The sequence below is a fragment of the Plecotus auritus genome (assembly GCF_963455305.1).
Source record: "Plecotus auritus genome assembly, chromosome: 8".
NCBI classification, from domain to species: Eukaryota; Metazoa; Chordata; class Mammalia; order Chiroptera; family Vespertilionidae; genus Plecotus; species Plecotus auritus.
This window is the reverse complement of record NC_137782.1, coordinates 27,982,546-27,999,163: the sequence shown is the minus strand read 5'-3', so window position 1 is coordinate 27,999,163 and position 16,618 is coordinate 27,982,546. Positions and strand designations below refer to the sequence as shown.

The 16,618-nt window shown below is 40.0% G+C and overlaps 1 protein-coding gene across 2 annotated transcripts in view; it reads right to left on the bottom strand.

Moving 5' to 3' along the window:
• NCOA3 (nuclear receptor coactivator 3) overlaps positions 1 to 14,122 on the bottom strand; it is a 107,381-nt gene extending 93,259 nt beyond the window's left edge. For both annotated transcript variants that reach the window (XM_080685554.1, XM_080685553.1), the window contains exon 1: positions 13,988 to 14,122. The gene's annotated coding sequence lies outside the window, so the exon portion shown is untranslated. The remainder of the gene's footprint in view (positions 1 to 13,987) is intronic.
• Between the last annotated feature and the right edge of the window lie 2,496 nt (positions 14,123 to 16,618).

Here is a 16,618-nt window from a genome sequence, read left to right as displayed (position 1 = left end):
ACTACCCATCTAAAATGTGTAACTCCAGCCCAACTGGCATGGCTCAGTGGTTGAGCATCAACCTATGAACCAGGAGGTCATGGTTCGATTCCTGGGTTGGGGCACATCCCGAGTTACGGACTCAATCCTCGATGTGGGCTCGCAGAAGGCAGCTGATCAGTGGTTCTCTCTCATAATTGATGTTTCTATCTATCTCTCTCCCTCTCCCTTCCTCTCTGATATCAGTTAAAAAAAATTGTAAAAAGTGAACTCCACAACACATACACACACACCAGTTTCCAGTCTCCTTATCCTGACACACAGATTCAATAAATCTCTATACTAATAGAATAAATGAAAACATGGAAACAAAAATGAAGTTGAAGGATTTGAAAGGTGTGAGGATCTATGTGTTTGAGGGTTCAAAGACTAAAAGAAAATCAATCTGCCAGAAGCAGAAAACACTTGGAGCAAAGAAACCTTCCAAAGGTAAAGATGAGCAACTAGAGAAAGTGAGAGACTTAGAAGAAAATTGAGGCTGAGTGAAAAGGGAAAAAACAGTTGGAGGTAGAGGAGGGCTGAGAAGAGGAAGTACATCAAGAGAACAGGAAGAGAGTTATAGCTACAGGAAAGGTCAAGAGGAAGGATGAGGCTGCACAAGGGAGGAGTCCATCACAGGGAAGGGGTGGAGGCCACTGTTATGTCACAATGCTGTTCTTATTCAAGAATAATACCTAACAGTTCTGGAAAAGATACACTTATGCACTAATATGCCTTTATTTCCAACATGCAAATGACTTACATGTGTTAAAACATACAAAAAGTTACATATGCATATCTGTTGTATCTCTATGAAGACTAAAATTCATCACTACAGAAATGCAGGAGTTTAAAAGGTAAATTCATAAAATCTGAATTTCTCAATTTCATTCCTTAATATCACTGTTAGGTTTTAGCCATAAAAGAGATGAAACAATGTAGAAGTGAATGGTTACAGTATATTTATAATCTACTCTTGATTCTTCTACTTGACCAGTTTACATAACTGAGCAACGTGGACTTCCATTATTAGGAAAACAGTCTAATACTGTTTGCCTTTAAATTTGAAACAGCCAAACAAAAACACTACTATAGATTTTAATATAGTCTGCTAACCCTTTGAAAGATTAACACAAACCTGAAATATAGGCTAAAATGTTTCTTAAATCACACCAAATAGTGAGTTTGCGCAAATCTTTTTAAAAACTTTAATTTTCTGAGCATTCTTCAAGATAGTATAAAACCCTATAAAATAAAAATGTATTTATACAGCATTGTCACTAAAAGAACTTTATGTCTATATTCTCAGATGCATAAAACTCTACTGAAATTAAAAAACCAAACTTCATTTGAAACAGAAATTTGAGAATCAGAAGACTTAAGTAATTTTGCAAGTTCAGTGTTATGACTACACTTCAGGCAAAGATGAAACAAACATATAGTACCTTAAATGTGTGAATTTATGAGCTGCTCACTAAAAGCTAGCCAGATGCCATTTTATCATTGATAGGGTAGCTTCAAATTCCACTCCGACTGCGCCTGCAGTTGCACTGCACCCGGCAGAATAAGCATGCCTGCATGTTATTATGGGAAATAGTGGAAAATTTCACAGGCTGACATCCAGAATGTCTGCGGTTCTTTTTCATATTTCTTTCTTCCTGCAAAGCAGTTATTAGACCAGTAGTTGGATTTTTTTTAAGCTGGAAATTTCCACTGGTTTTTTAAACCAGCCTTCTTAAATGTAAATTGCAAAAATGTTCCAAAATTCCAGTATGATGAAAAGAATAATTCAGGCAAAACAGAATGAAAATATATATCTTCAAATCAGGTGAAGGGACTGGTAAGTAAATTGAGATGTTTATCACTGTTTTTGAGCAAGAAAAAAGTGTCCAGAGAGATACTTAGGTAATTTAAAGTTACAATCATCATTTAAATACGAAATGTGATAAATAGCACAATTGTCAAAATAGCACAAACGTGGAGGCATTAAAAAGCTAATACAACTCAGGACAGATGACAGTTTATGAAAAGAAATTTTAAGATTTTTTTAAATTGATTTTTAGAGAGAGGAAGGGAGAGGAAGAGAGAAACATCCATGTGAGAGCAAAACATCAATCGGATGCCTCCTGCACACCCTACGAGGATGTAGCCGGAAACACAGGCACATGCCCTGACAGGGGAATTGAACTGGCAGCCTTTTGGTGCATGGGACAATGCCCAACCAACTGAGCCACACCAGCAAGAGAAATAAGGTATATGTCTACACAAAGGCTTGTGCACAAATGTCACAGAAGTTCCACTTTTGATAACCAAAAACAGGACACAGCCCAAATGTTCATCAACAGGTGAATGGATAAATTGTGATATAACAATATACTGCAATCAATATTCCTTAAGCAATAAAAAAAACTATTGTTATATGCAACATGGATGAGTCTCAAAATAACTGTACTAAGTGAAAAAAGCCAGCCCTCCTCAAAAGTACATATTGTTAATTCCATTTATATATACTTCTCAATAATACAAACTAATCTTTAATGACACAAGGCAGATCAGTAATTACCTGAAGATGAGGGTGAGATGGATTACAAAATAATGTAAGGAACTTTTGAAGGTAATAGCTATTCCTATTATTGTAACTGTGGTGATGGATTCACAGGTAGACATATATGTAAAAACCCAAATTGTACAACTTAAACTTATATAATTAGAGGTCATTTATACCTAGAAAAAGTTGGAAAAAAGTAAGGAAGAAAGCAAACTAGAGTGACAGAAAGCAGATCAGTGGTTGACTGAATACAAAACCCAGAAGGAGGCTGAATGCAGACAGGCAATGTTCTGTATCTTGACTGTGGCAGTGGTAACTCACCTGTTTACATTTGTCAACTCAAACTGCACACTTGAAATTACTAGATTTTATAGTTAAGTGTATCGTACCTCAGTAAAGCAGATGTCTAAAAATACAAAAGAGCATATTCAAATGTGAGATAGGTACATTTTAAACATCTTTAAACACACTCAAAGGAATATATATATAGTGACAACATATATAGTCTACCATCTCATTAATCTACGCTACTAAAACTAACTGGTATTTTTATTTTATATTTTTTTAGTTTTTATATTTTATATTTATTTTAATTTTAAAAAGAAGAAATCATAAAAGTACTAGAATACATGAAAGAGCTTTTACATTTATCAAATTAAAAATCTTTATACCATAACATTACTCAGAGATGAGGGTAACAGGCACTGCCATACATTGCTGGTAGAGTTGTTAATTAACATAATCTCTATAGGGAACAAGTTGCAATACCTACAAAATTTTTATTTTCAATTTTTTAATCCTCACCCAAGGACACGTTTTTATTGATTTTTAGAGAGAGAGGAAGGGAGAGGAAGGGGAGAGGAAAGGATTGGAAGGGAGAAGGAGAGAGGGGGAGAGAGAGGGAGAGATGGAGAGAAACATCATCAGTTGCTCCCCCCACCCTTTTACCCCTACACACACATACACACACACACACACTCACTCACTCACTCACCCCAACTGGGGATTGAGCCTGCAATCTTTAGTGTATGAGATGATGCTCCAACCAACTGAGCCACCTAGCCAGAGCTCTACAAAATTTTTAAATTCATACTCTTTAACCAAGCTTCCAGAAATTATTTACTTTTTAACAAAACATGGGAACAAAGAAATATATATAAGGATATTCACTTATAGCTTTGTTTGCAATAATATGGTACTGAATAAATTATAATATATACTGTGTAACAATTACAAAGAACTTAGTAGCTATAAAAACAGATATGAGACCTCTCCAAGATCACTTAAAAAGTATATATAGTCCAGCCCTAGTGACTTAGTTGGTAGGAGATCATCTGGTACACAGATAGGTGGCAGTTCAATTCCAGGTCAGGACACATACCTAGGTTGCAGATTCCATTCCCCCACCCCAGTCAGGGGTCATGCAGGAGGCAACTGATCAATGTTTCTCTTTCACATCCATGTTTCTTTCTTTCTCTTTCTCTCTCCCTCCCTCTCTAAAAAAAATAATAATAATAATAATAATAATAATAAATAAATAAAGAAGGAGGGAGAGAGAATGGGAAAAAAAGAAACTGAAGAGACATAATCATATGTAAAAAATATCCTCTAACAGTAGTGGCCTTTGGGAAGGGTAACTATAAAGACCTGAAACCTGAGGTACCAGGAGCCTTACTTTTTCACAGTATATATCTTTTTTTCTTTTCTTTTCTTTTCTTTTTTTTTAAATATATTTTATTGATTTTTTTACAGAGAGGAAGGAAGAGGGATAGATAGTCAGAAACATCGATGAGAGAGAAACATCGATCAGCTGCCTCCTGCACACCTCCCACTGGGGATGTGCCCGCAACCAAGTTACATGCCCTTGACTGGAATCGAACCTGGGACCTTTCAGTCCGCAGGCCGACGCTCTATCCACTGAGCCAAACCGGTTTTGGCCACAGTATATATCTTTTTGTACTGCTTTTTACTCTACCATGTTTATGCCTTCTTTTCCATTTAAAAAAATTAATTTATCATTTTCTCACATAACTAAGTACTATAAAAGATGTGGGTAAGAGATTAGAAGCAGCAATTAATTCCCTTTAGTTCTATTCCATCTCCTCCATTAAGTTTTCCTTAACAATCCCAGTTGAAAATGATCTTTTATTCCTCTGAACTTTCAAACCACTTATTTATGTTGCTGCAACAAGTATGTTTTTTTCAATTATACTTATTTCTCAACTAGATTATCAGCTCCTGGATAACAAAGGGATTTTAATGCCCACAACTCTTAGCACGATTCCTTGAAGAACAGTGGTAATGAATAAAAACATTTGTCCAGTCCTATAGCAATTGGGAAATATGAATGTATTCTAAGGCCCAAACATGATTTATCTGGGACGGCTCTATGAGGGAGACACGGCTCTATAAGCAAATCCTTAGGACTATAATTTTATCTTAATTTCCAGGTAGAAAAATTAAATTCAGAGTTGAACTCTAGAAACTTTCACATCCAAACACCAAGGATTTTGGTGTACCTAAAATGAACATAATTCAAAAAATAATATAGAAATTTAAGAACTTATAAAAAGAATGTCCCTACCATAAAAGAATAGACAATTTGAATCTGCCCTACCAATCAATAAATACTGACTCCTATGCATATGAAGAGATAATTACAATTCATAACAGGCAACAAGAATATTTTCAGTTGTGGTCTGGGAAATTTATTTAAATGAAACAGGATCTGAGCTGGACCTTAATGATCAGACCAAGATAACAAGGAGAAGCAGCAGAAAAAAATCAGCATTACTGAAACAATGGGCAGCAAAAATGGAAAAGACTGATTTAAAAAAAAAAAAAAAGACTGTGATAAGAGCTGAATATTAGATGATGGAATTTGGGTTGTACTCTAAAGATTTTTAAGCAAAAATATGTCCTCAAATGATGTTTAATAATATTAAACTGGCAGAAGTATAGAATACTAGGGAAAAAATGTATTAATAGGATTCTACAAAAACAAAACCATTTTATTCAATACCATCACTCACTCAGCATTCACTGAATAGTTACATGACCAAGTCTTGAAATGTCTTACTTCCGTGCTGTTGCTAATGATTTCTTTCCATATTAAAATCTTATTCATTTTTCAAAGTCCTGCATCCTGATTACCCAGTCAGAGGTAGTCCTTTTCTCCTCTGAATTTCTCCAGAATCTCTAATAGGCAAAACACACTGCCTTATACTGAAGTGATGTGAGCACTTGATTGTATACACTTGGAGGTCAAAACCTTTTTAATTCTCACAGTGCCTTACACAGTAAAATCTTAATAAACATTAAGTATGTATATGTATATGGGAGTAGGCAACAGCCAAGCAATAGCAAATTAAAGAGGACTGAAAGCTTATGGCCCCATGGCTAAGAGATGGTGGTATGAAGTCAGTGTAAAAAGGTACATGTGGGAGCTATTTTGTACTCTCAGAGGAAAAGGTGGGGAAGACTGAAGGTTATTGGTGAAAGTTCACAATTTCAGGTTTGCCTAATTTGGGTTCAATACACCTAAGGCTTCCACCATTCTAGATATGGCTATGCACTTTGAAAGCAGCTTTCTGAATTCATTTTATTGATTTCTGAAATGATTTTTAAAACTCAATATAGTAATAAGTCCTGTCTTATTATATGAAGAAGATACCACTGATCCTTAAATGGATGCAACCTGTGTGAGGAGTTATTTTTCTCACTGGTGAAGTTAGATTTTCCCAGATGCAATTAAGTACTTGCTCTGACAGCAAGGGAGTCAACTACCTTGGCTGGGATAAAAGTATGGTCATAAAACACAACCACCAGGCAGGTAAATAAGGAAAGAAATGAGCTTGGATGGAGCAGAGAGTGTATAGACTAAAGGCACAATTTAGTGAAGAGAACACTGGGTAATCCTTAAAACATTTTCAAATAAAGTTGCCAAATTTCAATCTGGAAACAAAATCAAGCTGATACAGCTATTCTACAGAGTGACTTAAATTTGGTAATAATTTCACTGATGACAGCTTTACTGAGAGTAAATAAAATATTACTTCACTTTCTTAAAACAGGAGGAAGATATTGAATACACCTCTCTCTGTGTCTCTGTGTCTCTGTCTCTGTCTCTCCCTCCTTCCCTCTCTCCCTCCCCCCTCCTCCTTCCCTGTCTTCTCAGGCAAGCACACACACATTTTTGCAGCTCATAGGATATATACTATGGTGAAGTCAGGAACTCAAAGTCATCCTGTCCCCAAACTCATGAATCAGCACAGCAACCTGCATCTTTACATGATTATCTAGTATACAAAGCTTAATCCACTTAATGCTTGACCAAAATATAAATTAAAATTCTGCACAACTAATATAAGAAACTTTGGAAGATAGCATATTCCATCCCTTTATTTTATAAATCTAAAAAAAAAGACTGATTTGCACAAACCTTATAGTACAAGCTCACAAATCATTCTCAACTCTTCACTTCTTAACTGATAAGTATTCTTTTCAAAGTAACAAGTTAACAAATAATACTGACTAGGTAACAAAGGAGGAAAATATTTAAAGGTTTTCATATGTGGACTTTTATTTTTAAGTTCTGTTTTAAAACAGTTCACGCTGCTCTTTCCACCAATAACAACAATTCTCATTTATAAAAATGTCGGTTTAAGACATTTAGATTATGATAAACAACATTTCCTCTAAAAGTAAAAATAATTTGGCTTTAGATTTCACTTAAACAGAAAAGCAAAGAATATTTACTCAAGAAGTCCCCCCACCACCACCTTTTTTTGTTGTGGTTAAAACCCTTTCTTTCCCCTCCCGAGGCTTTCTTTTCTTTTGTACTCAAGTTCTCAAATGCATAAGATGGAGGAACAATACCACAATACAACTGCAGGCTTCCTGCCTACTAGTCAGTCATTATTCTTAAGACCTGAGAACTTTCAAAACACTGCTTGGGTTGTTTGAAATTCCTTCTTTCAGATTTTTCCCTCCTTCATGGAACATGTATTTAAAAGAATGACTTCAAAATGTCTTGCTGCACCCAATCAAAACACTCTACCCAAAATAAAAATGCTAGCCTTAGATATGAAAGTGAGATGTAAATGCCTGAAATCTGGCAAAACCAATCTAAAAGTACAGAACAAAAGGAATATATTTCTGGCCAAGCATAAAATAGTATTTTCTCATATGTATATTAATCATGTTCCTGAAAATGTTCATATTTATATGGAAGTATCTTAAAGACTATAATAGTACCATTAGTGTTTTGTTTTTTTAACAATACCATAGAGAGATCTCAAGGTCTCAAACTACATTGAGCTGAATAGAAAGAGCTACATTAATTATTACTCACAAAGGAAAGTTCACACTAAAATAAAGTACATTCGTTTATTTTAAAAAGTTGTCAGGGCAGAAAAAATTACCAGCAGTAGCCACCTGGAAACCTGGGGAAATTCCCATTTCCTCTGACCACACTTTGATGTGGCAGTAGTACTTACTAATAAACTTATTTAGTTGTTAAGATAAACCAATGGAGCTATTCCACTGGAGGGAGAGGGTATATAAACTGTCTGCCCAGTCCAACATGGGTTCTTTGCTTTTTAAAAGCGAAAGCATTTAAAATGAAGGTGAAACACATTGGCTCATGAATAACAACTTGTCAAATTGTTACAATAAATAAAAATTTTCCCACATCTCTAACAAAAACAAAAAGACTAATTTATTTTTAACAGTATTCAATAAAGCTCAATCCCAGTACAACAAAATAATTTAGCTACTCCCCTGGAGTTTGTTATAATGGGATTTAACCTGTACACTCAACATTCAATTAACCATGAGGCTTATCCTAATTGAGGATTATGCTGACTTCTGCAGTGCTTTCCCCTCTATCCATCTACCACTCCAGCTCAGAAGCCACAGCTACCAAAAGCAAAGCCCCAGGGAACAGTAGATTATCCATTACTATGTGATATCCAGGCCAATATTCCCTTTTCATCATGATGTGGATGATGATGAGTTAAATTCAGGAATCTAGTCAACCTAGTCTCCAAAAAGTGACGCTTCATAACCCTCATGGCCTCTAACCAAGGAAATTCAACATTTCAGGTAATACCTTCATAGGTGAATAGCAGACCAAAAAAAGTTCCCCTTTCCTAGAACTTAGCAATAAAAAAATATTAACAGCCCTGGCTGGTTTGGCTCAGTGTATAGAGCGTCGGCCTGCGGACTGAAGGGTCCCGGGTTCGATTCCGGTCAAGGGCATGTGCCTTGGTTGCGGGCACATCCCCAGTGGGAGGTGTGCAGGAGGCGGCTGATTGATGTTTCTCTCTCATCGATGTTTCTGGCTCTCTATCCCTCTCCCTTCCTCTCTGTAAAAAATCAATAAAATTTATAAAAAAAAAAAATATTAACAGAAAAGAAAAGATAGGATACAGATGTCCCTAATGGGGCAAAGGACAAACAGAAAAGACTAGTTCATTTGCTCTTAGCATGTTCTTGGAAATAGTAAAACCTGTGTGCCTGATAGGTCAGACTTCTTTCCTTTGCCTCTAGGCCACAAAGTTTACTAGTTAGTTAAAATAAACCTTTATTACTCCCCCTATAAATTGGCCTAGGTCGGCAGAACCTACCTAACTGAGTTAATGCTGACAAAGTTGGGAACTGGCAGCATGTAGTCTAAGAAGAGTATCCAGTTTGTGGATACGCCAGCCTCCAAGACACTGCACATCTTCCCTTTTCTACTCCTGCTGTGTATCTTCTGGCCATTTTCCTCTTCATTTAACATCTCTCCACCAGAAGGTAAAAAAGGGAAAGGCGATTAAATTTAAGTCAAACCCATCATTTATTTGTTACGGGGCTGAAAATAAGGTTAGGCTCTGGATAAATTGCATCCTTAAACCAAAATAATCCTCTCCCAGAAACCCTGTCAAAAAACTAAATGGACCAAATGAATTTACCTAGCAAACATTAACAAAGTGAAGAAGTTAAGTCTCATTACAATAGAGTACCTCCTCTACTTTAACTGTGAAATGTTCATTTTGTAATCCCCCCACCCCAAAAAGCACTCAGAATGGAAGAAAATAACTACATTTTACTTCAGCACTCAATCTCAATGCTGTTCTCTTAAGGATCTAAACTAATACAATGTCACCCATTTCTTTCACCTGAACTATGGGGAAAAAGAAAAGTTAACATCCATTTCCAACACAAATTTTCTGCTCCCAAAGCTTTAACCACTCAATAATGCATATAGTGAATATTCTTCACTACTAAGTATAATAAATTCAAACAAGCTGGGACAGGTCCTCTCTGGTTTAACCTATGAGAAACTGCAGTACCTCTTCAATCATGATTAAGAGAGTAAAAATTGTGGTACCTTTGCTGTGTTGACAAATAACTGCAGGTTATATTAATTCCAAATTTGCAACAAATTGAAAGTTTTCAAAAGTAGTCCTACATCCTCTGGCCAAGGCTTGAAATTATACAGCTTTTAAAAATATAAAAAAATAAAAAAACCTAAAGCCATTTATTTTAATACCAATTAAGACAGGATAATAATAGGTGTTTTGTGGGGTTTTTTTATCTTACCCTATTGTCAAAACAAAAATAATAATTTCTTAAATCATTCTTTTAAAAGACTTCTTTTTTTTTTTAAAATATATTTTATTGATATTTTACAGAGAGGAAGGGAGAGGGATAGAGAGCTAGAAACATCGATGAGAGAGAAACATCAATCAGCTGCCTCCTGCACACCTCCCACTGGGGATGTGCCCGCAACCAAGGCACATGCCCTTGACCGGAGTCAAACCCGGGACCCTTCAGTCCGCAGGCCGACGCTCTATCCACTGAGCCAAACCGGTTTCGGCATAAAAAAAGACTTCTCAAAAACAAAGTATTCTTGCCCTAACTGGTTTGGCTCAATGGATAGAGCATCGGCCTGCGGACTAAAGGGTCCCAGGTTCGATTCTGGTCAAGGGCATGTACCTTGGTTGCGGGCACATCCCCAGTAGGGGGTGTGCAAGAGGCAGCTGATCGATGTTTCTAACTCTCTATCCCTCTCCCTTCCTCTCTGTAAAAAATCAATAAAATATATATTTAAAAAAAATAAATTAAAAAAAAACATAAAAAAAAAAACAAAGTATTCTTGGCCTAGCCCAGTGGTTGGCAAACTGCGGCTCGAGAGCCGCGGTTTGCCGCTCTGTTGACCAATGAGTTTGCCGACCACTGCCCTAGCCAGTTTGGCTCAGTGGATAGAGCATCAGCCTGCGAACTGAAAGGTCCCAGGTTTGATTCCGGTAAAGGGCACGTGCCCGGGTTGTGGGCTCAATCCCCAGTGGGGGGCTTGCGGGAGGCAGCCGAGCGATGATTCTCTCTCATCATTGATGTTTCCATCTCTCTCCCTCTTCCTTCCTCTCTGAAATGAATAAATGTTAAAAAAAAAGTAGTCTTCAAGTTAAAAAGTACTATTCTAAAAACATACTGCTAATGCACGAAAGACTGAAAATATATATATACTAGTGGACCATTGCACAAAATTCATGCGGGCGGGTGTCCCTCAGCACGGCCTGCACCCTCTCCAATCTGGGACCCCTAGGGGGATGTCCGACTGCCGGTTTAGGCCCTATCCCACAGGGCCTAAACTGGCAGTCAGACATCCCTCTCACAATCCAGGACCACTGACTCCTAACCGCTCACCTGCCTGCCTGATCGCCCCTAACCACTCTTGCCTGCTGGCCTGCTCGCCCCCAACTGCCCGCCCCTGCTGCTGGCCTGATCATCCCCAACTGACCTCCCCTCCTGGCCTGATCGCCCCTAACCACCTCTGCCTCAGCCCTGCCACCATGACTTTGTCTGGAAGGACATCTGGAAGGTCTCCCAGAAGGTCTCCCAGTCTAATTAGCATATTACCCTTTTATTAGTATAGATAGATAGAAAATGTATCTTTAGTATGTCGCTGACAGTACGGAAGTTTATTTAAAAAGATCAGTCAAGAAGACAGTAACCATTTCAAGAACTATTTTTAATTTGCATGTCTCCTAGAAAAGGGGTACAAGGTCCAACAGTAAGTACACTCACTCCTTACTGAATGAATTCTAACTTATCTGCATAGGGGGTGGGAGGTGAATTATAGAAATAATTCTTCTACAGAGGGGAAAATGTACAATAGCCTCGCTTTCAAAATGTAATAAAATTATTTAATATAACCCTTAATACTTGAAACTCTAATATCACTGAAATTTTTTAATGGGTTGTTAGTGTCGGTAAATTCAAAACCACCATTCTAAAACATAAAAATATAAATCCTGTTAATTATGCTGGAGTTGTTCTGCATTTTCAAAGCCTCTATAGTTAAGGAATATTTTATAGCAGAAACATTTCCTATAACTGCTCTAGAAACATTACATCCTCCCACTTAGTCCACAATCCTCACATCCAAAATGTACTTCTATATGCCAGAAGCTGGCATATGCTTTTTTAAATGCTGATTGAACAATTAAGTCATTTCTATCAATACATAAAATAGCCCTATAATTTAGGATCACAGGCAATCTAGATTGCTGCTCATTTAAATGCAGAACCTGAAGCAACCTCCAGTGACAGGAGCTATAGTGTTCAATATCATTTTACATGTTAGAGAGGCTTCGTCTTACATACAAACAATGAACCCAGCAGGATTCTTCATCCTCAAGCCACAGAGATTGTTATTTCTTTAAGGGTGTCAGTAGATAAGGCAACATAAACACTAAGTTCTAATAGCTATCAACGTTTTTTTAAATGGTAAAAAGAAAACAGCATTCCCACCCATTTTCCTTTTCTTCTGCTCATTTTATTTCCCTGCTTTTTGGTATTCAACAGGGGTGTGTTTCTAATGAAAACCTTAAAATAATTTTCCCAAAAGCCAAGGATATTCTAAAAACCAGTAAGTGATTGCCTGGGGGGAGTAGGAGGGGGGCGGGGGAGAGGGTAGAGTAGGAGAGAGACTCATTTCTCAATGTTTTGTGCCTTTCCAGGTGGGTATCATACCTGATATAACCTATTCTAAATAAACAAGCAATAATCAGAACAAGCAGTTCACAAACTTAAGGCTTTCCATTTAACATTTTAGTTTATGCGGCATTCACTGAAGACCCGTGATTTCCCCCCATTATCCTCTAAACAACCTGCTGTAACAAGCAGTGAAGCTTGCTCGCAGCCAGGGACCAGTCAGGAGGCCAGGCATTTTAAACCAAGTAGATGCAGCAGTCTCACTCCACACTACGACCACTCTCACTCATCTCCTTCAACTCCATTTAAAACCACTGCAGCAAGCCAGCTGGTACTCGCCTTCCTGTTTCATTATGGTGCAGGCTTAATAACAAAAACAGCTTGGCTTTGAAGCGCTGCTCAAAAACTGCAAAAAGGAAGTCTTCGCATTCGGGGGGCGGGGGGGGTGCGGAGGAAAGTTTTGACTTCGAGAGAATCGCATACCTTTCGTGTCATTCCATTTGGGAATCCCGAACTCCCAGCTAAGTGAGATCTGGAGACGATGCTCTCTCCCTCTGACAAGTGCTCTGTTGGTTAACTTTCCACCCCGAGTGCCCTCAAGCTGCCTGGGAAGCAACTACGCCTTCCAACGACTCGTGGTTTTTTTAAAGACATGCGCAAGACGAACAGTTTATTTAAATCACTACGAACTGCATCAATGTCCATAAGAAGGGACAAGGAGGAGGGGGGGGGTAGTAATAATAAAGACAGCCAAACCAGAAATGTACCCACCAACTTCCCACTTGCCATTTCCCAGCCTTCACACCAGAGGTAGCAAAATGCCTTTTTACAGAGAAAACTGCCGAGAACCTACCTACCCGTGCCCAAAATGGAAATTCCGCAGACAATTCGTGTAAAATATTAAAAACGCCCGGGTGCAGGAGTAAACACAGCCACAAAATCCGGCCCCATCCTCAGCACGACTGGGAGGCTGGGTGGGGGTCGGCGAGGTCTGTGCGCTGCCCCCGCCCCCTAGTTCCCCCGAAGGGGCCACGGCAGCGGGGAGAAGGGGACGCGGGCAGCTTCCAAAGCCGCCCTCAAGGGCTGGGAGGAAATAGGAAGATAAAACTTTAAGGACAGGAGGGGGTAAAGTGGGCCCCCGCGGTGCCCCCCAAACTCCTCGGGGAGACCCCCTCCCTGCGGGGACCCCCTCGGACCCCCAAGCCGGGTGCCGCCCAGCTTTGACTTCCCTCCTCCGGCTGCTCCCGGGCTGCGGGGAAGCAGCGCGGCCCCAACACCCCAAAACTCTCTCAGAGCGCCCCCCGCTCGGCGCGCCCCTCAGCGCCTCCGGGAGCCGAAGCCGCCGGCTCGCGCAGCAGCCCCGGGGACTCGCCCTCTTCCCTCCGCCTTGCACTCCAGCCCCTCGCCCGCTGCTGCTCTTCCTTTATCTCCACTCACCATCCGCCGCCATTTTCCTCGCAGCTCAGCTTTAAATCGGAAACTCGCTGCTCAGCCCGCAGCCGCCACAGCCGCCGCCGCCTCCTCCGCCGCTACCACCGATTCAGCCGCCGCGGCTGCCGCCGTCGCTGTGGTAGAGCTGAGGAGCCAGCGGCTGAAACCTCGGCGCGGGGGCCGCCGGGATATGTAGTCCCGGGGCCACGCCCAGCACTACCGGTCCCAGGGGGCCTTGCGCGGCCTGGGCTCCGGGTGTCCCTGCCCGCGGCTTCCGCGGCGCGAGGGCGTGGCCGTGTGGACCCTCGGCGGGCTTTCGCTCGCTCACCACCAGGGAGCCGCGGCGGGGTCGGGGGAAATGGAGTGCAACCCTACCCTTCCTCTAATTTTTTCATACTTACTTTCGTTCAGTAATATATGATACTTATGGAGCATTTATTGTGTGCAAGCACTGATCCTGAAAACGAACGTCCCTTAGGACCACTGTTACCCTCATTGTTCAGAGGAGCAAAATGAGACTCATGGTCAGAAGCCACGAAGCTGTTCAATAAATGCTAAAGTTACTGGGTGAAAGCTTGTTGGGCTATAGGGTATTTACTATATATTCAGTCCCGAAGTATCATGCCACGGAGTACTTCTCACAACAGGGGAACAGCTTGCTTTACTGTGGAGAGATCCTGTTAATTCAGACACCACCTGAACCAAGTGGGCAATCACCATCACTTACCGTCACCAATAATGGATCAAACTGACATTATGTGTCTCCTGATATGATGCAATGGGGAAGGCATAATGCCACCCTGTAGTATTCTTGTCACACACACACACACACACAGCTAAACTGAACCTAACTATGAAAAAACAATCAGACAAATCCAGAACGTGGCACATGCTACAAAACACCTATGAAAGAGATGGAAACCAAATGCAGTATGAGAGCCTTGACTGGATCCAGGTTTGGGAGCTTTTTATATAAAAAGGACTTTGGGGGGATTTTAATATGGACTATATATAAGATAATAACATTGAATCAATATTAAATGTCTTGAGTCTGAATAGAATAAATAAATAACCACTTACTAGCTCCACCACTATCATTTCCCACCTGGGCTATTGCAATAGCTTCCTCACTGCTCCCTGCTTCCTTCCATTCCCCCCTTTACCTCCTGGAATCTATTCTCAACATAGCAATCAGAAGAACCTTGGTAAAAACCAAGTCACTTAATGTCTCTCCTCCAAAACCTTTGCAATTAAGCCCCACCCAACCTCTCTCTCCCCACCCCTTCCCTTTCTAAGCTCATCACCCACTCCGTGTCCACTCACTACTGTGAGTGACTCTTTGGGGTCCCTCCCACATGCCTAGTACTCTGGCTTCAGATTTTTTTTCCCCAGAAAATCCCAGCCTCTCAGTTCCTCATTTCCCCGTGGTCATTGTCCAAATGTCACATCTTCCTGAGGCCTTCCCTAATTTCTATTTTAAGTTCCCACCCACTCCAATCCCAGCTTTCCCTAGCCCCCTTCCCTGTTTCATTTCTCTTCATAGCACTCTTTAACATTGAAAACACTGTATATTTTTGTTTATGGTATTTATTATCTCTTTTTCTCACTGGAATGAAAGCTCCATGAAGGTGAGATTTTTGTCTCTTTTGTTCTCAGATGTAGTGTTTGCACCCACTACAGAGCTTAGTAATTGTCCAGCTCCCTGTCTAGACTAAAAGCTCCAGAGGGGCAGGGAATTTGTTTACTTCATGCAGTGTCTCCAGCACCTAGATGAGTGTCTGGCCTATTAGAGGCACTTCATAAATATTTGTGAAAAAAAAGAAAGAAGGAGGAAAAAGAGAAGGAAAGAAGAAAGAAAATCCATTTATTAATTCTATTAATATTTGTACATATGTTCACATAAAATGTAACTGATATTAATAATAAATACATACATATATACATACATTTACAAGTCATTGGAGACCCAAGGACAGACCTCTAATGCAAGGGGTGTCAGAGAAGGCTTCCAGGAGGAAGCAACTTCTGTGCTGACTTTGGCAGTTTTAATAGAATCTGCACATTATCCCAAACTGAATGACATCTGGGAAACACTACTCTAGACTTAAAATCTAAGCCTGATGAGTGACACTGTCTACTAAATAGTCTGTGAAGATGCCTGCTTTCATTCCTTTTTCCCCGTTTGCATGAGCTACTCCTCCATCAAGAGGTAAATTTTATTTCCTCTCCCTTGAACTGGGATTGAACTGTGACTGTTTAACCAATGGAAAGGGTGAAATTATATGATGGGACTTTCAAGCCACTTTCTTCCTCTGGAACCCAGCTGCCATGCTAGTAGAATACGGGGTCACATGGAGAGGCAACATGGAGTAAAATTAAGGCACTCCAGTGGAGAGCCCCAGCTAAGATGCCAGGAAAGGGCCAGTAAGTAACTCCCAGCCTTCTTGAACACTCCAATGAGTCCATCTTCTTGCACATTCCAGTCCCTAGAGGCCTCAAGTAACTGCAGCCTCCACCAACAATATCTGGAACTGCGAGTGTCCCACGTCCCGCGTGGTTCAGGGTTCCGGTTCAGGCTCTGGAGGAGGCTGTGGGCAAATGAAAGAGACAAGATAAGAAATACTAATTTGGAAATTG